Raw genomic sequence first — 25299 nt, forward strand, 5'->3', positions numbered from 1 at the left:
TTCCAACAGTCACACTCGTTCCCCATGGCAACAGAACCACGTGGTACAGTTACTAGGCCAAACGCACACAACAAAACATACAGGGAATTCCCGTACACACACAGCTGTTACACCAGTCACTAAATAACTAATACTGTACCTTTTGGCGAAACTATACAATCACCCACGTTATAATTCTCAATATTTAAATTACCCGTCGATAACACACCCTAGTAACATTGTCTTTACAAACAGTAGTTATAGTACGGTTAGCATTGGTTAGAGTACAATTTGAAAGTCACAGTTCAATTAGTAGTGGTTATGGTGTTAACATACAACATAAACGACAGTTATTAGTAGTTATTTACAGTATCAGTAATTATAATACATGGTTATGGTACCGTGCGCTATGATACAGTTACACACTATTCACACTCTCGCTAGACGGCAGAGCTCACGCTATCTAGCAAGATATACACTCTACTACAATAATCTTTAACACATTTACAATTTCCCAACTAATCTATTGGCCAGTACCTCGATGGACTACCTAAAACTATTTACATCCATTTTGGTTACCCGTCGCTGCCCAAGCACCACATATAGCGAACTAGAGGGCGGAATTTACAACAAAACCCTCTTAGTCTATCTACTTTATCAATAGTCTAGTGGGTTCCTGAAAGGGTTAATGCTGTCCTGGACTCAATTTCCCTCAATTCTCGATCCTCTGTTCACCACATCAATTGACGGGAGAAACTTGCTCAGCAAATAACAGACAGACACGAAAAGGTGCTTGACAAGTTCTCAATTTCTTTACTGTGTATTGAATATTTATACAAATTAAGTTACTTGAGTCATGAGATATGCCATACAGAGTATAAGATTGATTACTTCCTTAAATATCACATGTTATACTGACAATGGAAAGATAAGACTTTTTTGAATATGTCTGGAATGAATATCCTGGGCAAGACATCCTGAGATGTCGTATTTCCTATAGAATTGTATAAGTCTGTCACAGTCAACATATTATTATATCCTATAGAAGGAAGCATGTCATTGTTCAAGTCTTTCACAGTCAGCATTTCTATGACGTACATTAAATTTAAAGCATACAAAGCAAAAAGTAGTTTAACTGTTTCATATCCTTTCAGTCAGCAATAATGATAATAAATCTTATAAAATGAAATAAGAGAAATTAACTATCTAATATTCTTTCAGTTCCAAATTTACACGCCTTCCCACTTAGCCAAGATAGGTTGAGATCTAGCGGACTGAATTTACACCAGGCGCCGCTTAGTCTCCCGGTCCCTCCGACCTAGCGAACAAAATATACACCCTAGATACGCTAGTCTAGACAAGACACCGGTGTCCGGCTTGGGCTATTTACACAGGACCCAACCTGACTCCAAACCAAAATTAAACGGGCTGACTACAGGGCGTTTAATTACGAGCGGTGCGCCTTCGCTCCTTCCCTCCACTGGTGGGGGCGAATTCCATACACAATACAAACCCCTTATGGGCCTACCGCACAATCGGTATCCAATACCCTTAGTGGGTCCACCGTCTAAAACAGTAGTCGTCTTACCTCCTCATTCCTGAACCTGAGTTCACATTCATCGACGGGGACACCCCAGCACTTACTACGTAGAGGCCGATGATCTCCTGGACAACAGACCAGTGGCGCCGAGACGAAAGGAGGTCAACGCAAAAGTTCAGGGGTGCAGCCGTAGGGAGCGTGGGCAAAGATAGACGTCTCATGCCTCTGCTTCTCAGCTACCGTTGAACGATGAGCTTCCCGGCCAATGCACCAAATGATACCGGAGAAACTGACGGAAGCCGAGCACAGAGAGATGGACACAGGTTTCTTCAGGAAGGAAGAGATTTTTATTTGATTCACCGACCGGGACTCAGAGGGACTAATGTCACCAAAAACAGCAAAGTCTGAGCCCTGATCATACAGTGTAGGTCCCTTATATAGGTATATAGCTCCTCCCATAATCAGCTCCACTCACACGTACTCTTACCCAATCAACAAAACAAAGACTAACTTCCTGTTTGACCACATGGCTTGCCCAGCACAATGGAGGAGGGGAATTCTCTATATCCTCTATTCCTGCACATGCTCCGTACACTACTGATTGTATCGTTGCCACGTGCAACCAACCGACCGATACATCAGTATATGCACGTGCACATACCACGTGGCAATCTCGGCCTACTAAATTTATTTTTACCGAGATTCCACCACAGGATCCCTAGATGGTCGGCGAAGTCCTTCATGTCGGAGACCTGGTGGAGGGTGTAGGATTGTTCCCCCTTCTTCGCCGTTAATTTGAAGGGGTGCCCCCACATATAGCGCCAGCCATTTTCAATTAGGTTTCAGCTCCCTGCGTTTCCTCAGCGTGGACGGTGCCAGGTCTTGAAAGAATTGAATCTGCTGCCCCTGGTACATGGGCGGATGGTGTCTTGTCTCTTACATTAGCTGTTCCTTGACCGTGAAGTGTAGGAGCTTCGTTATCACGTCCCTCGGTGTGTTTGAGTTGTAGGTCGGAGGGCGCAGGGCCCTATGTGCCCATTCTGTGTATAGGTCTTGTTCTGTAGAGTTAGGCAGGAGGGACTGAAAGATCGCCCTGATTGTGGGGAGTATGGCGTCTGGCTGGACTGACTCCGGCAGACCGCGGATGTTTTGTCTGCGGGATCGGTTATTAAGGTCCTCCAGGCCGTCTTCCAGGAACAGTATCCTGTCCTAAAGCATCCCTGTGTCCTTATCGAGGGCTGCGGTCTTCGTCAGCATTTCTTTCAGTAAGCTTTCATTGTGTGTCGTGCGGGAGGCCAGTGCCTCTATTTCTTCTTTGAGGCCTGCAATTTTTTTTTCCAGGGCCGCAGCTGTATAGGCTTTTATGTCCGCCGACGTTTCCCTGAGCATTGCCCGCAGGTCTTCCTTGGTGAGGGGGGTGGTCGCCTGGTGTTGGTCGGCCTCACTCCCCTCGGTTTCGGAGCTGGAGTCTGCCTGGCTTTGGGCCCAAGATGGCCACCGGTCCTCTTTGGCGCGAAACATCGTCGACACGGATGGTGTGGAATCCTTCCGTTTTTTTTGCGCCCCCCATCTGTCCGAGTGATGTGGAGGTAGTGGGGAGTCTGTGGGTGAGTCGTGGAGGCGAGAAGCACCCGGTGTGTAGCTGATGGACGCGGATTACTTGCCCGGGGTTAGAGAGCTAATGGCTCGTGCGTCTTACTCCATTGAAGGTTAGGCTCCGCCCCTCATGATCTGCACTTTTAATGACCACACTCTGGCTTTTATGCAGTGGGCAGGTACTTTGGACATCCCACAGGGTGGGACACAGTACAACCAATCCTTTACAGGCAAACCGTAAAACACACCCAGCACAAACATGCAATCCTTCCCCTCTGCCTGTGATATAATTACTGAACACAATGGGTTAATGTAATTTATCACAGCCAGGAAAAATACACTTTTTATACATACACTGTAACTTTAAAAATATGCATCATATTCACATAAATATACATACATATTCAGAATCAGCATACTTTAAATATAAAAATAACCAAAAATCATACAAATCCCCCCAGTACATAAAAAGTTAGACGGAAGTCCTTTATGACCGACCGCAAGCACATTTTCCTGCCCAAAACAGTTCCATAGATTTTGGCTATGCGGTCGGTCAATTTTATGCAGAAAAAGTCCCATTCGAACGTGCATTCGAATCTTCGAACGGGACTTAGTCTCTGCAGCTGAAAGTTCAGTGTAGGAGAAGGTAAGGCTCAGCGTTGTTCGCGGAAATGTGTAACTGATTTTAGTTCCATGGATTTGGCTACACATACCGCTGACCTCGTTCGAATGAACAAAGATGCACGAACTGCGGCCACCCAGCGGTCGGCAATTAACCTGCAGTAACCTCACAGCCTGGGAGGTAAATTGCCTGCACACTTCCACTTCTGGGTGGTCCGCCTGTGTGGTACTTGGTTCAGTAAGCCCCATTTTCTGAACCATAGTGGGAGAAAGCCAGGAACAAAATATTTTAACTAAGTCTGGGGGCACTGCGTACACCGTCTTAAAGGGGCATTGTCACACAAAGTCTCAATTTGTCCCCAGATGGTTCTTAAAAGGCCAGCATGGTCCAATACAAGTCCATAAGCCACAATGCAGTTCTTAAAGGACCAGCAGCAGCACAATATAAATCCATTAACCCAAATAATGTTTGTAAAGGGCCAAATCTCCCAGGGGCCATAGTCATGCGGAAGGAGGCTGGCAATCAGACTCCTCCAACAGCCAGGGGGAAAGGGCAGCTTGTTACTTAAAAATCCAGTGACAAAAGGTGTTTCGTCACAAATGGATCCTGGACTAATTTTATTAAATTTAATTGAGTCAAAAATGAAGATAAAAGATTCAATGTTAATTTTACACTTCATTACAGCAGCCAAATGAGTGATAGCACAGAATTGGAAACATATACAAATCCCATCCACCCGAGAAGTGATAGCACAAGTAATATGGCAAGCAAAAATGGAAAGAGGCATCTTAGTGAGCTTAGAAAATCAGGTAAGGTATCTATCTGAAAGACAGTAAAAAAAAAAGTGATGCCGGGAGCCGGTCTGACGTCATATACATATACAATCAAACAAACCTGGACATCCTCACCATTAACACTATATGCCTAACACTGTTAGAGGCAGAGGAACACTATAGTATTCCTAATACTATAATGTATCTTTAACTATTGCTAGGATAATTGGAGTAGACAGGGTTAGGTAGATAGTTATTTGTTCTTAAAATTAATGCTTCAATATAATCTACATATTGTTTTTTTTTTTTTTTTTTTTTATACAATCTAACTGTATTCACTTTAGTACATAACTCTGCTACCTTAAAGGGACTCTTCACTACCCAAATTCAAAAAGAATGAAACATAATTAAATAAAATCCCCATTTAGTAGATATACTACCAATGAAAACATCCATAGATTTATTTTTTCTTTTTCATTTGGGGTATATATAAAATATCATACAAATGCTGCAGATCTCTTGTCTGCAGCTTTTGCAAGCCATACCCTTCTTACGAAGCCCAGACTTTCTGTTGCTGTCCAAATACAACCTTCCCAATGCAGCTCAATGAGAAATCCTTGCAAGGCAGGTACTTTGGGCAGTTTTTTAGGTGTTTGGAGTCAGGTCCGGTGCAAGGATTTTTGGGTACATAGGCGAAGATGTATTTTTCCGCTCCCCCCCAAAAAATAACATCTTCACCTATGTGCCTCTTAAACAGCCTAACAACTCCCCGTCCATTATTGATCCCCTCCCTTCCCTGTCCCTTAGTGTTCTTTGAACCTCTCCCCTCTTTTCCCTGTCCCTTGGTGTTTCTTCCCCCTCCCCTCCCTGTCCCTTAGTGCACCCCGCACCCCCTTCGTGGTCTCACTCCCCTTCCTGGTGTGCCTCCTACCTCTCTTGTAGCGTTGCCGAGTGGAGGATATCCCCTACAGGAGCTTCAATTTTCTGTACCTGGCCGGACTGACAGAGAGTGCTCTCTCAGTGAGCACCTCCGGTCAGTCTGGCCGGGTACAGGAAACAGAAAAAGCTTTCCTATGGGGATTTTGGCGACGCTGGAGGTCCTCACATAGCGTGAGGACGTCCAGCGTAGTTATAACACACAGACAGCCACTAGAGGAGAACTTAACCCTTCAAGGTAAATATTGCAGTTTATGAAAACTGCAATAATTACATTTGCAGAGTTAAGGGTAGTGGTGGGAGTTGGAAGTCAGACCACTCCAATTCTCAGGATCACCATTGTGCTTTACACAATATTGTGTATTTGGGTCTGGCTGGGATTGAACCCGAATTTCCTGCATCCCAGTCAGTATCCTTACATTAAGCTCCACGCATCTTTCTGTCCTGAGTCCCCTCGGTCTGTGCCAAATTGCAAAGGGTGCCTTAACTCTGCGTGCCGGACTCCCACTCCAGGTAAGATCCTTGACAGTACGATCTGACCAAATGGAGTCTGCAGAGTTGAAGATTACCATTGCAGCCTTGACCCAGCAAGTTTCCCAGCTCACCCAGGCTTTGCAGGGCTTACAGCAGGAACTGGCTTCCCTTAAAGGGAGAGTAACCTATGACTCTGGACTCTCTGAACCGCTGGTTGCTCTACCCGAAACATTTTCTGGGATCCGGTCTAAGTATGATGCCTTCAAAGTCGATTGCGAGGTCCTGTTTTCCCTGAGGCCCTACACCTATGTCACGGACGTCATTAAAGTGAGGACAGCGATTACCTTGTTGTCGGGGCACCTTAAGACTTGGGCCCACCAATTGTTACTCGCCAAAAGCCCTGTCCTGGATTTCTGGGAGTCCTTTATTCGGTCCCTGGGTTTACAATGCAACAAGACACAAAGATCCATTGTACATAGATCACCTACTGTTGCTTCACATATATTGCAACCCGGACGGGAAATGGATTACACTACTCCTTCCAATCGGACTGATGTTACTGCTAACCCTACCGCTACCAAGTCTCCTGAAACTTTGTATACTTCTGGCAGTGAGGCGGTGGAACCCATGGAGATTGGACTGGTTAGGTGCCATCAGTCATCTCAAGAAAGGGCAAGAAGGATGGCGCATGGACTGTGTTATTATTGTGGGGAGAGGGGACATGTAATATCTTTTTGTCGTATTCGTCCATCTAGGCCTCAGGTTCTCCTGTCTGCCAACATGCTGCCTGTCCTTGCTTGACCACTCTGACCTATCCTCAGCCTTCTACAGTCGTTGCACCTGAGGTTGTGCAGGAATCTGTTACTAAAGAACCTGAGATCTCTATTTCTACTAAAGATTCTGCTTCTAAGAAGGCAAGCACCACAACCACTACAAGTCCTGTCAAGGAAGACCCCCCCTTCTGCCTCTAATGGGGCTCTAGTCCGGAAGGAGGACTTGCAAGTTTTTGAAAAGGCCCTACATGCTATGACCTCCGCTCCTACTAGTACTACCAAAACCAAGAAATCCAAAAAGTAACCTCGTAGTTGCGTTCCTCTTCTCGCCTATGGCGTCTTTGAAGGGGGGTAATGTCAGGATCACCATTGTGCTTTACACAATATTGTGTATTTGGGTTTGAACCTGAGTTTCCTGCATCCCAGTCAGTATCCTTACATTGGGCTCCACGCATCTTTGACTGTTTCTGGTTGTTCTTGGTATCCTGTAGTCTGAGCCTGTGCACCTGGGATTTGCACACCTGTTCCTGGTTCTTTGATGATTGGCTGAGACTCCCTATTTAAACCCCGCAAGTCTGGTTCTCGTTGTCAGATTGTGTTTCCTGTTCGGTTTCACTGCTGTTCATCTGACTCCTGGTTTTGATCCCCTGCTCGTCTACTGTTTTCGCCTGATTGCCGCCAGCCCTGACTTCTGATTCTGTTACTGACTACTCTTCTGGATATCCCTTGTCTGTACTGCGTTCCAGGAAGCACTGGTTATTTCAGCCCCAGTGCACTGTGTCACAGCCTTGGGGATTTCTGTCCTGAGTCCCCTCGGTCTGTGCCGAATTGCAAAGGGTGCCTTAACTCTGCGTGCCGGACTCCCACTCCAGGTAAGATCCTTGACACCAATGGGCAGAAGTGGTCTGGGTGCCTGGAGTGTCCATTTAAATGAGCTGAAGTGGTCTGGGTGCCTATAGTGTCCCTTTAAGCAAAGCTTGTTTTGATCCTCTTAATCAGGCTTCCCCAAACTCCGGCCCTCCAAATGTTGCTGAACTACAACCCCCATGATTCTCAGCCTATCTATTTCATTCATAGAATCATGGGAGTTGTAGTTCAGCAACATCTGGAGGGTCAGAGTTTGGGGAAGCTTGCTCTCAATGCTCTAACTCAAGGGTTCCCAATCCAGTCCTCACGTACACCCTACCAGGCCAGGATTTAGGAACTACCCTGTTGTGCCTATAGTATTTTTTTCTTCTTTCTAAAAACACCTTAGACACAAACGGATAATCCCTAAATCCTGGACTGTTCAGGGGTACTTGACGACTGGGTTGGGAACCACTGCAACTCATACAGGCTCATACATACTCATACATGAAGTGAAAAAGAACATTATTTGTACACATCTCTTCAAGAATACATATTTTAACAACTGTATGATATTTTGATTTGATTACAAATAATGAGATTTTAAAACAAACTGAGCCTTTTATCACTTTCCCTTGCAGGCTAGGAGATCTGAGAAAAATAATTTCTTGATACATTCCACGGTCAAGTTACCCTGCTTGCGCAGTACACAGAGCACATTCCTATTGATTTGAATCTCCTGCCCCCTATTAGCTATAACAATCTGCACCATGTGTCCCCTACAATTACATAATTGCAGTAACATCACAGTGCCTACAACTGGGTGGGAAGTTTGAACTAGTCGCTACCTATAAATTCCAGGCTCAGTGGTGGCTTTAGCATTATTCTGGGATTGATTTCTTGGTAACATGTTTCTCCATAGAGCTGTGATTGCTTTTGGTGGCTCTGCTTTTGCAGTTTTTGCCGCTGTGGGAAAGAGTGGTGATGATTCTGGTTTTCTATGTCCACCTATAATCCCTGGGCGCTGGGATTGGTAAGTATAGTGCTGTAGACACCTGCTTTGAATAACACAGCAGGAATTAATAGGATTTTTATATCTCTTACTCAGCTGGGGAGTTCCTCTGGTTTCCAGGAGCTGATCATATCATAGATGTGACTGCCAGGGTGGGGAGCGAATAGACTTTATCGTAGGACGGTTTGCCTGGTTTATGACTGACACAAATTGTGATCCATTTCACATTAAAGCAGCGGTTCCCAACAGTCCTCAAGTACCCCCTTAACAGTTCAGGATTTAGGGATTACCCAGTTGTGTCTGAGGAGTTTTTTAGAAAACCCTTTACACACAATAGGGTAATCCTGGACTGGTAGGGGGGTACTTGAGGACTGGGTTGGGAACCCCTGCATTAAAGGAACACTCAAGCATTGTAACCACTAGCATGTGCTGTAGTGATTATGGTGCCCTCAATTTGTAAGCAGTCAAGCAAGCAGTCTGCTGGGTGCTGTTTACCGCCTTCACTACTTCTGATGGAAAGCTGGAAGCTTCTGTTGGCTGTCCTGAGCTCAACACTGCATGGGCAGACTTTCAGCTCTTTGCTGGAAACGGGGATCAGCATCTGGTGGACCCCAGGTAATTCAAACTGTTCTAAAATGTCTGACTACTGTGAGAGGAAATGTGGTGTGGTAGTTGATGGCATATATATATATTCGGCCTGATTTACTGAACAGCAGCCTGAGGTTTGAGCGTTAAATGTCCCAGGGAGAGATGTTAGGTTTGCAAGATGCATTACTGGTACCCTGCAAACCACAGTATGGGTCCCTGGGATAGCAGGGTGGGCCAGTGCTCCAATAGCACCAGCTGCTAAGTAACAGTCAGACCAGAACTTGTATTTTGCTTAATAGTTTCACTTATGCCTAATTGCACCTCACCTGTATCTGATCAATTTGCTAGCAGGCTTTTAAAAGAAGGGATCAGCATGCTACCAATGTCTCTAATAAACTTGAAACATCTGGAAGGATGTACAGAGAAGGAGCGTGAGTGTAAGCTGCAGGAATGGAGGGGGTGGGGCATTCTAGGCACCAGAACAGCTGTAGTGGTTATGGTACTTGCTAGTTCCATGCTGTCTTTCTTTCTACAGGGCGTGAACAGGCCAGCCTAACAGGACAGCGTCTGGAACTTCTTGGAAGTGAAGGGAATAACTTTAGCTGCATTATTTATTTGTCATTGACCAGATTCACAGAAACATGTGTACAGGGGAAGGAAAGGTTTTACTGGACCCTCTATTGCACATGTGGGATTAGGCTGCTGCATGTAGACCTCTGAAATCCCAATTCTTGCTGCCTATGCATATTTTGAATAGTTGCAGAATAACCGTTATTGAGCTGTTTTGTTGGTGGTTTGGCTTTCTTTAATCTTCTTATAGATATTAAAATGAGCAGCTCCAGTCTGCTTAACGAAGGACCTCCAATCCGACCAGTTCCTGCGGAATCCAAGTGGATACCAGATCTTTCTGTAAGCTATATCTAGTGGTGACTCTATTTTTAAAGCGTTTCTGGTGTGCATTCTGTTTCTGCTTTTAACCCTGGTCATTGTCTCCATCTTAGTATTTTAAAGATGGCCCACGCATTGAGGCTGCATTCAGGAAGTACATCCACCGTGCAGATCCAGAACAAACAAAAGAAAGTTATGAAATAATAGTCTGCCATGATAATGTGATCCGCTACTTTTGTATGAAGGTAAACTGCTTCCACTTATCATTCTAAATCATCTGTGGTCACCACCGGTATCTTCCAGGCCCTCTATTCCTAACCTGCATTTTTAGTTTTTCTTTAAACACCCTTATTTAACAAAGTAAATGGAGTACACTAAACCCAGAACAACTATACAAAATTGAAATGAGAATCCAGTATTGTAAAATTGTGTACCATTTTTACTATAATGAATTGTGCTGCTTATTAAACAGGTTTTCATCCAAATGTTATCAAATCTTGTGGTAATTGGATGGCATGTACTAATCTGACAGCCTTTACAGCAGGCTTCCGGAAACGCCAGCCCTCCAGATGTTGCTGAACTACAACTCCCATGATTCTCAGACCATTTAATTCATAGAATCATAAGAGTTGTAGTCAGGGCCGGACTGGGGATGCAAAGCTGCCCTGGAAAAAATTTATGCCAGCTCCATAAGTCATTGCGCCATGTAAGGTTATGTCGAGAGATTATTTTCTAATATAAAATATTGGTCCTTTCAGAGTAACTGTTTAATTATACAGTAAGCATACTTGCATGCAGACAGACAAGCTCATTGACATAAAAACACAAGCTCACATACAAGCAAGCTCACTCACTAGCAAGCGCGCGTGCACACAGCTTATTGTAGTGGTAATGGTGTCTATAGCCTGTCCCTGCAGGCTTTTTAATGTAAAAACTGACCTTTCAGAGAAAAGGCAGTGTTTGCATTGCTTCAAAGTGACAATCACTCAGACGGTCACTAGAGGTGCTTCCTGTGTTTCTACATTAAGGGCCTCCATGCTCCAGTCTCATTAAGCTGGGGAGCAGAAACCACACACCTTGCAGTTTGCCTGGCCCTGGTTGTAGTTGAGCAACATCTGGGGGGGGGGGGGGGGCAGAGTTTGTGGAATCCTGCTTTACAGGATGGGGAGATGGGGAGTTATTTAAAAATAACCTCTCAAGACCTATATTGTTCAAACGTGTCTTATGCCTTCCATGTACTGACAAAATGTATATCTTCATCTACAGGGCACTACAACTCCCACCGGAAGCTTGGCCCTGACTGTCTCTCTATCATGGTAGTATTACAAAGCTGGTGATAAAACCTAATGGTGATGTGTCGCTGAAGATGCTTGGTGATGCTGGCTTTATGCCCCCGGGGAAACTCACGGGAGCTTAGCTCTGAGCTGGATGTCCTCCTTGAGACCTCTGTGTTGGACACACAAGTTACCATGACTCCCTTACCTTTCTGTTTAATAGACACTCTCCAGTTGAAGCAGTCTTTCAATGCATATATTGCACACCGCATGGGTGGATCAAATAATAGTATAATTTTTTCTCATCACTGCACTAAGATGAAGGTTCTAGTTTCTGAATATGCAGCACCATGTTTTGAGTTACAATGCCTTGTGTTCACCAAATGGCTTTACAACTCAAGCTTGGCACCTCCTATTGCGCACCTGTTACGACATTGCAGACCCTGTAGCTATAGCTTGTCTGCCTAGTCCAAATGGCTTCTTGCAAACCAAAGTACAGTTGAAAGAAGTTACCTGGCTTGGTTAGTGTAAATACTGTATCTTAAATATAAGGGGCAGTTATAATAAAACAATGTAAAAACCCATTTGTATGCATGTTGACAGGACTGCTTAATTAAAAGCAAATAAAATGACTTCCTACTTATTTTCGTTATTGTATTGGTGGCTTCTGGCTTCACACTTCTCATAGGTACTAGATGTTCAGAACTTGAACTAAAAGTTCATCCTTCATTGTATGTGGGTCGTGTGGACTTGCCACTCAAAGGGAGTATCTAATCTTGTTTGTGTTTGGCAGATACCTTGTGTGACCACTGCGGCTACTCTTCCCACCAGAACTGTATTAACCTTAAGACTTCCACCTAGGGTTTGGACATGGGCTGGTGGGGTCCTGTCTGGCCCTGGAACTCTTTCTCCCTGACTTCTTGAACCAGGCGTACATCACCTGGCTGAGCCCCCTCACTTCATTGAGGGAGCATTTGTGGTCTGCACCTCCTTCAGCTACTTAAGAGCTCCCTAGTACTCTTGGTCATTGATGGAGCACTGGGAGCTGTTAAAGTGGTCTGCATCTGATATTGGTGCCGAACACAATACTAAACCACCAGGGATCCAGCTTGCCTTCCACTAGACAATGTGAGGATATTTATATGGTGGTGATCTTAACATTATAAACATTATCGAATTGATATATTGGCATTGTTCCCCTTAAATTAATGCTAAGAGCTACTCATTATTTTAACGCTTATAGACTCTGGAGTACACTTTATTAGAGGATTTGTATTTCACACATTACAAACCAACTATAAAAATGTAGTTTATTGTGACAATGTAACATGCATGAAAATCAGCTACTGTGGCTGACCCACAGGAACAGGTAGGCTCCCCATCTCCCCATCTCCCCATCTCCCCATCTCCCCATCTCCCCATCTCCCCATCTCCCCATCTCCCCATCTCCCCATCTCCCCATCTCCCCATCTCCCCATCTCCCCATCTCCCCATCTCCCCATCTCCCCATCTCCCCATCTCCCCATCTCCCCATCTCCCCATCTCCCCATCTCCCCATCTCCCCATCTCCCCATCTCCCCATCTCCCCATCTCCCCATCTCCCCATCTCCCCATCTCCCCATCTCCCCATCTCCCCATCTCCCCATCTCCCCATCTCCCCATCTCCCCATCTCCCCATCTCCCCATCTCCCCATCTCCCCATCTCCCCATCTCCCCATCTCCCCATCTCCCCATCTCCCCATCTCCCCATCTCCCCATCTCCCCATCTCCCCATCTCCCCATCTCCCCATCTCCCCATCTCCCCATCTCCCCATCTCCCCATCTCCCCATCTCCCCATCTCCCCATCTCCCCATCTCCCCATCTCCCCATCTCCCCATCTCCCCATCTCCCCATCTCCCCATCTCCCCATCTCCCCATCTCCCCATCTCCCCATCTCCCCATCTCCCCATCTCCCCATCTCCCCATCTCCCCATCTCCCCATCTCCCCATCTCCCCATCTCCCCATCTCCCCATCTCCCCATCTCCCCATCTCCCCATCTCCCCATCTCCCCATCTCCCCATCTCCCCATCTCCCCATCTCCCCATCTCCCCATCTCCCCATCTCCCCATCTCCCCATCTCCCCATCTCCCCATCTCCCCATCTCCCCATCTCCCCATCTCCCCATCTCCCCATCTCCCCATCTCCCCATCTCCCCATCTCCCCATCTCCCCATCTCCCCATCTCCCCATCTCCCCATCTCCCCATCTCCCCATCTCCCCATCTCCCCATCTCCCCATCTCCCCATCTCCCCATCTCCCCATCTCCCCATCTCCCCATCTCCCCATCTCCCCATCTCCCCATCTCCCCATCTCCCCATCTCCCCATCTCCCCATCTCCCCATCTCCCCATCTCCCCATCTCCCCATCTCCCCATCTCCCCATCTCCCCATCTCCCCATCTCCCCATCTCCCCATCTCCCCATCTCCCCATCTCCCCATCTCCCCATCTCCCCATCTCCCCATCTCCCCATCTCCCCATCTCCCCATCTCCCCATCTCCCCATCTCCCCATCTCCCCATCTCCCCATCTCCCCATCTCCCCATCTCCCCATCTCCCCATCTCCCCATCTCCCCATCTCCCCATCTCCCCATCTCCCCATCTCCCCATCTCCCCATCTCCCCATCTCCCCATCTCCCCATCTCCCCATCTCCCCATCTCCCCATCTCCCCATCTCCCCATCTCCCCATCTCCCCATCTCCCCATCTCCCCATCTCCCCATCTCCCCATCTCCCCATCTCCCCATCTCCCCATCTCCCCATCTCCCCATCTCCCCATCTCCCCATCTCCCCATCTCCCCATCTCCCCATCTCCCCATCTCCCCATCTCCCCATCTCCCCATCTCCCCATCTCCCCATCTCCCCATCTCCCCATCTCCCCATCTCCCCATCTCCCCATCTCCCCATCTCCCCATCTCCCCATCTCCCCATCTCCCCATCTCCCCATCTCCCCATCTCCCCATCTCCCCATCTCCCCATCTCCCCATCTCCCCATCTCCCCATCTCCCCATCTCCCCATCTCCCCATCTCCCCATCTCCCCATCTCCCCATCTCCCCATCTCCCCATCTCCCCATCTCCCCATCTCCCCATCTCCCCATCTCCCCATCTCCCCATCTCCCCATCTCCCCATCTCCCCATCTCCCCATCTCCCCATCTCCCCATCTCCCCATCTCCCCATCTCCCCATCTCCCCATCTCCCCATCTCCCCATCTCCCCATCTCCCCATCTCCCCATCTCCCCATCTCCCCATCTCCCCATCTCCCCATCTCCCCATCTCCCCATCTCCCCATCTCCCCATCTCCCCATCTCCCCATCTCCCCATCTCCCCATCTCCCCATCTCCCCATCTCCCCATCTCCCCATCTCCCCATCTCCCCATCTCCCCATCTCCCCATCTCCCCATCTCCCCATCTCCCCATCTCCCCATCTCCCCATCTCCCCATCTCCCCATCTCCCCATCTCCCCATCTCCCCATCTCCCCATCTCCCCATCTCCCCATCTCCCCATCTCCCCATCTCCCCATCTCCCCATCTCCCCATCTCCCCATCTCCCCATCTCCCCATCTCCCCATCTCCCCATCTCCCCATCTCCCCATCTCCCCATCTCCCCATCTCCCCATCTCCCCATCTCCCCATCTCCCCATCTCCCCATCTCCCCATCTCCCCATCTCCCCATCTCCCCATCTCCCCATCTCCCCATCTCCCCATCTCCCCATCTCCCCATCTCCCCATCTCCCCATCTCCCCATCTCCCCATCTCCCCATCTCCCCATCTCCCCATCTCCCCATCTCCCCATCTCCCCATCTCCCCATCTCCCCATCTCCCCATCTCCCCATCTCCCCATCTCCCCATCTCCCCATCTCCCCATCTCCCCATCTCCCCATCTCCCCATCTCCCCATCTCCCCATCTCCCCATCTCCCCATCTCCCCATCTCCCCATCTCCCCATCTCCCCATCTCCCCATCTCCCCATCTCCCCATCTCCCCATCTCCCCATCTCCCCATCTCCCCATCTCCCCATCTCCCCATCTCCCCATCTCCCCATCTCCCCATCTCCCCATCTCCCCATCTCCCCATCTCCCCATCTCCCCATCTCCCCATCTCCCCATCTCCCCATCTCCCCATCTCCCCATCTCCCCATCTCCCCATCTCCCCATCTCCCCATCTCCCCATCTCCCCATCTCCCCATCTCCCCATCTCCCCATCTCCCCATCTCCCCATCTCCCCATCTCCCCATCTCCCCATCTCCCCATCTCCCCATCTCCCCATCTCCCCATCTCCCCATCTCCCCATCTCCCCATCTCCCCATCTCCCCATCTCCCCATCTCCCCATCTCCCCATCTCCCCATCTCCCCATCTCCCCATCTCCCCATCTCCCCATCTCCCCATCTCCCCATCTCCCCATCTCCCCATCTCCCCATCTCCCCATCTCCCCATCTCCCCATCTCCCCATCTCCCCATCTCCCCATCTCCCCATCTCCCCATCTCCCCATCTCCCATCTCCCCATCTCCCCATCTCCCCATCTCCCCATCTCCCCATCTCCCCATCTCCCCATCTCCCCATCTCCCCATCTCCCCATCTCCCCATCTCCCCATCTCCCCATCTCCCCATCTCCCCATCTCCCCATCTCCCCATCTCCCCATCTCCCCATCTCCCCATCTCCCCATCTCCCCATCTCCCCATCTCCCCATCTCCCCATCTCCCCATCTCCCCATCTCCCCATCTCCCCATCTCCCCATCTCCCCATCTCCCCATCTCCCCATCTCCCCATCTCCCCATCTCCCCATCTCCCCATCTCCCCATCTCCCCATCTCCCCATCTCCCCATCTCCCCATCTCCCCATCTCCCCATCTCCCCATCTCCCCATCTCCCCATCTCCCCATCTCCCCATCTCCCCATCTCCCCATCTCCCCATCTCCCCATCTCCCCATCTCCCCATCTCCCCATCTCCCCATCTCCCCATCTCCCCATCTCCCCATCTCCCCATCTCCCCATCTCCCCATCTCCCCATCTCCCATCTCCCCATCTCCCCATCTCCCCATCTCCCCATCTCCCCATCTCCCCATCTCCCCATCTCCCCATCTCCCCATCTCCCCATCTCCCCATCTCCCCATCTCCCCATCTCCCCATCTCCCCATCTCCCCATCTCCCCATCTCCCCATCTCCCCATCTCCCCATCTCCCCATCTCCCCATCTCCCCATCTCCCCATCTCCCCATCTCCCCATCTCCCCATCTCCCCATCTCCCCATCTCCCCATCTCCCCATCTCCCCATCTCCCCATCTCCCCATCTCCCCATCTCCCCATCTCCCCATCTCCCCATCTCCCCATCTCCCCATCTCCCCATCTCCCCATCTCCCCATCTCCCCATCTCCCCATCTCCCCATCTCCCCATCTCCCCATCTCCCCATCTCCCCATCTCCCCATCTCCCCATCTCCCCATCTCCCCATCTCCCCATCTCCCCATCTCCCCATCTCCCCATCTCCCCATCTCCCCATCTCCCCATCTCCCCATCTCCCCATCTCCCCATCTCCCCATCTCCCCATCTCCCCATCTCCCCATCTCCCCATCTCCCCATCTCCCCATCTCCCCATCTCCCCATCTCCCCATCTCCCCATCTCCCCATCTCCCCATCTCCCCATCTCCCCATCTCCCCATCTCCCCATCTCCCCATCTCCCCATCTCCCCATCTCCCCATCTCCCCATCTCCCCATCTCCCCATCTCCCCATCTCCCCATCTCCCCATCTCCCCATCTCCCCATCTCCCCATCTCCCCATCTCCCCATCTCCCCATCTCCCCATCTCCCCATCTCCCCATCTCCCCATCTCCCCATCTCCCCATCTCCCCATCTCCCCATCTCCCCATCTCCCCATCTCCCCATCTCCCCATCTCCCCATCTCCCCATCTCCCCATCTCCCCATCTCCCCATCTCCCCATCTCCCCATCTCCCCATCTCCCCATCTCCCCATCTCCCCATCTCCCCATCTCCCCATCTCCCCATCTCCCCATCTCCCCATCTCCCCATCTCCCCATCTCCCCATCTCCCCATCTCCCCATCTCCCCATCTCCCCATCTCCCCATCTCCCCATCTCCCCATCTCCCCATCTCCCCATCTCCCCATCTCCCCATCTCCCCATCTCCCCATCTCCCCATCTCCCCATCTCCCCATCTCCCCATCTCCCCATCTCCCCATCTCCCCATCTCCCCATCTCCCCATCTCCCCATCTCCCCATCTCCCCATCTCCCCATCTCCCCATCTCCCCATCTCCCCATCTCCCCATCTCCCCATCTCCCCATCTCCCCATCTCCCCATCTCCCCATCTCCCCATCTCCCCATCTCCCCATCTCCCCATCTCCCCATCTCCCCATCTCCCCATCTCCCCATCTCCCCATCTCCCCATCTCCCCATCTCCCCATCTCCCCATCTCCCCATCTCCCCATCTCCCCATCTCCCCATCTCCCCATCTCCCCATCTCCCCATCTCCCCATCTCCCCATCTCCCCATCTCCCCATCTCCCCATCTCCCCATCTCCCCATCTCCCCATCTCCCCATCTCCCCATCTCCCCATCTCCCCATCTCCCCATCTCCCCATCTCCCCATCTCCCCATCTCCCCATCTCCCCATCTCCCCATCTCCCCATCTCCCCATCTCCCCATCTCCCCATCTCCCCATCTCCCCATCTCCCCATCTCCCCATCTCCCCATCTCCCCATCTCCCCATCTCCCCATCTCCCCATCTCCCCATCTCCCCATCTCCCCATCTCCCCATCTCCCCATCTCCCCATCTCCCCATCTCCCCATCTCCCCATCTCCCCATCTCCCCATCTCCCCATCTCCCCATCTCCCCATCTCCCCATCTCCCCATCTCCCCATCTCCCCATCTCCCCATCTCCCCATCTCCCCATCTCCCCATCTCCCCATCTCCCCATCTCCCCATCTCCCCATCTCCCCATCTCCCCATCTCCCCATCTCCCCATCTCCCCATCTCCCCATCTCCCCATCTCCCCATCTCCCCATCTCCCCATCTCCCCATCTCCCCATCTCCCCATCTCCCCATCTCCCCATCTCCCCATCTCCCCATCTCCCCATCTCCCCATCTCCCATCTCCCCATCTCCCCATCTCCCCATCTCCCCATCTCCCCATCTCCCCATCTCCCCATCTCCCCATCTCCCCATCTCCCCATCTCCCCATCTCCCCATCTCCCCATCTCCCCATCTCCCCATCTCCCCATCTCCCCATCTCCCCATCTCCCCATCTCCCCATCTCCCCATCTCCCCATCTCCCCATCTCCCCATCTCCCCATCTCCCCATCTCCCCATCTCCCCATCTCCCCATCTCCCCATCTCCCCATCTCCCCATCTCCCCATCTCCCCATCTCCCCATCTCCCCATCTCCCCATCTCCCCATCTCCCCATCTCCCCATCTCCCCATCTCCCCATCTCCCCATCTCCCCATCTCCCCATCTCCCCATCTCCCCATCTCCCCATCTCCCCATCTCCCCATCTCCCCATCTCCCCATCTCCCCATCTCCCCATCTCCCCATCTCCCCATCTCCCCATCTCCCCATCTCCCCATCTCCCCATCTCCCCATCTCCCCATCTCCCCATCTCCCCATCTCCCCATCTCCCCATCTCCCCATCTCCCCATCTCCCCATCTCCCCATCTCCCCATCTCCCCATCTCCCCATCTCCCCATCTCCCCATCTCCCCATCTCCCCATCTCCCCATCTCCCCATCCCACTCCCCATCTCCCCATCTCCCCATCTCCCCATCTCCCCATCTCCCCATCTCCCCATCTCCCCATCTCCCCATCTCCCCATCTCCCCATCTCCCCATCTCCCCATCTCCCCATCTCCCCATCTCCCCATCTCCCCATCTCCCCATCTCCCCATCTCCCCATCTCCCCATCTCCCCATCTCCCCATCTCCCCATCTCCCCATCTCCCCATCTCCCCATCTCCCCATCTCCCCATCTCCCCATCTCCCCATCTCCCCATCTCCCCATCTCCCCATCTCCCCATCTCCCCATCTCCCCATCTCCCCATCTCCCCATCTCCCCATCTCCCCATCTCCCCATCTCCCCATCTCCCCATCTCCCCATCTCCCCATCTCCCCATCTCCCCATCTCCCCATCTCCCCATCTCCCCATCTCCCCATCTCCCCATCTCCCCATCTCCCCATCTCCCCATCTCCCCATCTCCCCATCTCCCCATCTCCCCATCTCCCCATCTCCCCATCTCCCCATCTCCCCATCTCCCCATCTCCCCATCTCCCCATCTCCCCATCTCCCCATCTCCCCATCTCCCCATCTCCCCATCTCCCCATCTCCCCATCTCCCCATCTCCCCATCTCCCCATCTCCCCATCTCCCCATCTCCCCATCTCCCCATCTCCCCATCTCCCCATCTCCCCATCTCCCCATCTCCCCATCTCCCCATCTCCCCATCTCCCCATCTCCCCATCTCCCCATCTCCCCATCTCCCCATCTCCCCATCTCCCCATCTCCCCATCTCCCCATCTCCCCATCTCCCCATCTCCCCATCTCCCCATCTCCCCATCTCCCCATCTCCCCATCTCCCCATCTCCCCATCTCCCCATCTCCCCATCTCCCCATCTCCCCATCTCCCCATCTCCCCATCTCCCCATCTCCCCATCTCCCCATCTCCCCATCTCCCCATCTCCCCATCTCCCCATCTCCCCATCTCCCCATCTCCCCATCTCCCCATCTCCCCATCTCCCCATCTCCCCATCTCCCCATCTCCCCATCTCCCCATCTCCCCATCTCCCCATCTCCCCATCTCCCCATCTCCCCATCTCCCCATCTCCCCATCTCCCCATCTCCCCATCTCCCCATCTCCCCATCTCCCCATCTCCCCATCTCCCCATCTCCCCATCTCCCCATCTCCCCATCTCCCCATCTCCCCATCTCCCCATCTCCCCATCTCCCCATCTCCCCATCTCCCCATCTCCCCATCTCCCCATCTCCCCATCTCCCCATCTCCCCATCTCCCCATCTCCCCATCTCCCCATCTCCCCATCTCCCCATCTCCCCATCTCCCCATCTCCCCATCTCCCCATCTCCCCATCTCCCCATCTCCCCATCTCCCCATCTCCCCATCTCCCCATCTCCCCATCTCCCCATCTCCCCATCTCCCCATCTCCCCATCTCCCCATCTCCCCATCTCCCCATCTCCCCATCTCCCCATCTCCCCATCTCCCCATCTCCCCATCTCCCCATCTCCCCATCTCCCCATCTCCCCATCTCCCCATCTCCCCATCTCCCCATCTCCCCATCTCCCCATCTCCCCATCTCCCCATCTCCCCATCTCCCCATCTCCCCATCTCCCCATCTCCCCATCTCCCCATCTCCCCATCTCCCCATCTCCCCATCTCCCCATCTCCCCATCTCCCCATCTCCCCATCTCCCCATCTCCCCATCTCCCCATCTCCCCATCTCCCCATCTCCCCATCTCCCCATCTCCCCATCTCCCCATCTCCCCATCTCCCCATCTCCCCATCTCCCCATCTCCCCATCTCCCCATCTCCCCATCTCCCCATCTCCCCATCTCCCCATCTCCCCATCTCCCCATCTCCCCATCTCCCCATCTCCCCATCTCCCCATCTCCCCATCTCCCCATCTCCCCATCTCCCCATCTCCCCATCTCCCCATCTCCCCATCTCCCCATCTCCCCATCTCCCCATCTCCCCATCTCCCCATCTCCCCATCTCCCCATCTCCCCATCTCCCCATCTCCCCATCTCCCCATCTCCCCATCTCCCCATCTCCCCATCTCCCCATCTCCCCATCTCCCCATCTCCCCATCTCCCCATCTCCCCATCTCCCCATCTCCCCATCTCCCCATCTCCCCATCTCCCCATCTCCCCATCTCCCCATCTCCCCATCTCCCCATCTCCCCATCTCCCCATCTCCCCATCTCCCCATCTCCCCATCTCCCCATCTCCCCATCTCCCCATCTCCCCATCTCCCCATCTCCCCATCTCCCCATCTCCCCATCTCCCCATCTCCCCATCTCCCCATCTCCCCATCTCCCCATCTCCCCATCTCCCCATCTCCCCATCTCCCCATCTCCCCATCTCCCCATCTCCCCATCTCCCCATCTCCCCATCTCCCCATCTCCCCATCTCCCCATCTCCCCATCTCCCCATCTCCCCATCTCCCCATCTCCCCATCTCCCCATCTCCCCATCTCCCCATCTCCCCATCTCCCCATCTCCCCATCTCCCCATCTCCCCATCTCCCCATCTCCCCATCTCCCCATCTCCCCATCTCCCCATCTCCCCATCTCCCCATCTCCCCATCTCCCCATCTCCCCATCTCCCCATCTCCCCATCTCCCCATCTCCCCATCTCCCCATCTCCCCATCTCCCCATCTCCCCATCTCCCCATCTCCCCATCTCCCCATCTCCCCATCTCCCCATCTCCCCATCTCCCCATCTCCCCATCTCCCCATCTCCCCATCTCCCCATCTCCCCATCTCCCCATCTCCCCATCTCCCCATCTCCCCATCTCCCCATCTCCCCATCTCCCCATCTCCCCATCTCCCCATCTCCCCATCTCCCCATCTCCCCATCTCCCCATCTCCCCATCTCCCCATCTCCCCATCTCCCCATCTCCCCATCTCCCCATCTCCCCATCTCCCCATCTCCCCATCTCCCCATCTCCCCATCTCCCCATCTCCCCATCTCCCCATCTCCCCATCTCCCCATCTCCCCATCTCCCCATCTCCCCATCTCCCCATCTCCCCATCTCCCCATCTCCCCATCTCCCCATCTCCCCATCTCCCCATCTCCCCATCTCCCCATCTCCCCATCTCCCCATCTCCCCATCTCCCCATCTCCCCATCTCCCCATCTCCCCATCTCCCCATCTCCCCATCTCCCCATCTCCCCATCTCCCCATCTCCCCATCTCCCCATCTCCCCATCTCCCCATCTCCCCATCTCCCCATCTCCCCATCTCCCCATCTCCCCATCTCCCCATCTCCCCATCTCCCCATCTCCCCATCTCCCCATCTCCCCATCTCCCCATCTCCCCATCTCCCCATCTCCCCATCTCCCCATCTCCCCATCTCCCCATCTCCCCATCTCCCCATCTCCCCATCTCCCCATCTCCCCATCTCCCCATCTCCCCATCTCCCCATCTCCCCATCTCCCCATCTCCCCATCTCCCCATCTCCCCATCTCCCCATCTCCCCATCTCCCCATCTCCCCATCTCCCCATCTCCCCATCTCCCCATCTCCCCATCTCCCCATCTCCCCATCTCCCCATCTCCCCATCTCCCCATCTCCCCATCTCCCCATCTCCCCATCTCCCCATCTCCCCATCTCCCCATCTCCCCATCTCCCCATCTCCCCATCTCCCCATCTCCCCATCTCCCCATCTCCCCATCTCCCCATCTCCCCATCTCCCCATCTCCCCATCTCCCCATCTCCCCATCTCCCCATCTCCCCATCTCCCCATCTCCCCATCTCCCCATCTCCCCATCTCCCCATCTCCCCATCTCCCCATCTCCCCATCTCCCCATCTCCCCATCTCCCCATCTCCCCATCTCCCCATCTCCCCATCTCCCCATCTCCCCATCTCCCCATCTCCCCATCTCCCCATCTCCCCATCTCCCCATCTCCCCATCTCCCCATCTCCCCATCTCCCCATCTCCCCATCTCCCCATCTCCCCATCTCCCCATCTCCCCATCTCCCCATCTCCCCATCTCCCCATCTCCCCATCTCCCCATCTCCCCATCTCCCCATCTCCCCATCTCCCCCAGAAATAGACTGACCGCACAGCCTGAATCTGTGGAACCGTTATGGGCATGAAGGACTTCCAGCTAACTCTTGTTTTATGAAGATTGAATGTATAGTTTTAAAGTTATAAAAATGTATGTTTAAATTGTACGTTATAATTGGGTTACCTCTCAGGCTAAGGGGAGGGAATCTGTGGGAGGTAACCATTGTGTGAGTGGGTAATGTTTAATTGGATGTGGGCGTCTCCCTTGCAGGGGAGAATTGCATAAAAGCAGAGTGTGTGTAATTAAACCAGAGTTCTTCTTGACCCTCAATACGTAGCCTTGTCTCGTTATTGGAGGGAACTGCTATATCACACTGGGGATTGCTATGCTCTGCATACTCCCTTGAGCTTTTATCACTTAGTTCTTGTTCCTGATACCCTCTCCTGGAGGAGAGGTCTTCCCCACACGGTCCTGAATGCTGGAGGTTCATTCCAGGGTGGACGGAAGACGGCGCGGCTCCAGTTAAGCTACGGCGGTTGTGGAATCTGCGGTGGTTGTGGTGTCCAGTGCGGTGCTTGTGGTCCTCGACGCAAGCTAGGAAGCGTCCATCAACGGAAGGACAAATACAATAGTTCTCAGACCAGTTAACCATTCGTTCTCATCCAATATGAATAATTCTAACCGGATTTTAACTTTCCTAATTAGACTATTATCCCTAATTTCAGGTAGGTTTTTTTTTGTTTTTGTTTTTTTACAAATTACCAGTAAATATTCCTCCTGCAGTAAGGAATTTATATAACTAGATATCACTAAATCAGATTTCATAATAGTTGACATCTGACCAGCCTTTTTATCCAGATGTTTTTAGTAAAATTAATTCAAATTAAATAAAACCAGCTTCTTTGTGTAGAATTTCTTTTAGACTTGGAGATATATCCTAGGAATTGTGAATGCAGGTATAAATGAGAATTGTGGGGAAATAGGAAAGTTTTCAGTTGGAGAGACAAATTTTCATTTTTTTTTTAAATTTTTGGGAAGTGCGAAAGTTAGGTGTCCTCATTCCTACACCAGATGTTAGATCTAAGATCTCTGCCTTTCGCTTTTTTGTCCTTAATTTTGAAAGGAGAATCTTCCTTTACGTCAGTGGTTCCCAACCCAGTCCTCAAGTACCCCCTAACAGTCCAGGATTTAGGGATTACCCTGTGGTGTCTAAGGTGTTTTTTAGAAAAAGGGGGAAAAAAATAAACACTTTAGACACAACAGGGTAATCCCTAAATCCTGGACTGGTAGGGGGTACTTGAGGGATGGGAACCTCTGGTTTATCTTCCCAATAGAGTAAGGTGGGTGTGTCTTCCCTACAGGCTATCAAGAGTTTGGTCAGTAAATGGCATAACACCACCAGAAATTTGTCAGGAGTTCCAATTATCCTTTGTGTAAGGGGTTAACTGGATTTTGTGATGCAATTGATGTCATTTTTGGCTATCTTTATGCCTATCCGTCAAAGACCTGTGAGACTTCAGAGACTTTCTTTAGATGTCTCCTTTTTGTCCATAAAATTAGAATTTTGACACCACTGAACCCTTGTTCGCCTTTCCTTACAATGGAACTTTGTATCAATCCATAATATTTAAAGTTACATTAACTTGGTGTTCTCTGTAGTCCTGTATCTGGTTTTCTTGTGTGAATCTATATAGTAATGTGATATGCTGTCACATTACTATATATTAGCCCATGAAGTTGACAATGCTCTGGTAGAATGTGTTCTTATCCTGATCATTAGCGAAATCTAACGTTTCAATGTAGATAAAGAGGCCGCCTCACCTTTCCTAACTCCTGAAGGTAAAATGAAGAGTTAGTCAGTCTTTCTGTATGATTCAGAATGAACTAGCTTCAGTTCATGACATCCAAACGTTGCCACCTAACTTCCTCTTGAGAAGTAAGATTGGGGTAGAATGATGGAAGGACCACTTCTTGAGAGAGATGAAACTGAGAAATAAAGGAAGGAAGAAACTGTGACAAAGTGATCTTCGCCACTTTGTCCTGGAGAGGCCTGCTTGCCTGCCTCCTCCCCTGCGACTATGGCCCTGGACTATATTGCCCTGTAAAACTTACATTTGGGGGTGGCGAAACCGACCTCGCCACGTGTCCTTGGAGGGGGCTGATTGCCCGCCTCTTGCCTTTGGACTATGGACCAGACTTTATGGGAATGTGATACCCCAGA

The sequence above is a fragment of the Pelobates fuscus genome, chromosome 10, assembly GCF_036172605.1.
Source record: "Pelobates fuscus isolate aPelFus1 chromosome 10, aPelFus1.pri, whole genome shotgun sequence".
In the NCBI taxonomy this organism is placed as follows: Eukaryota; Metazoa; Chordata; class Amphibia; order Anura; family Pelobatidae; genus Pelobates; species Pelobates fuscus.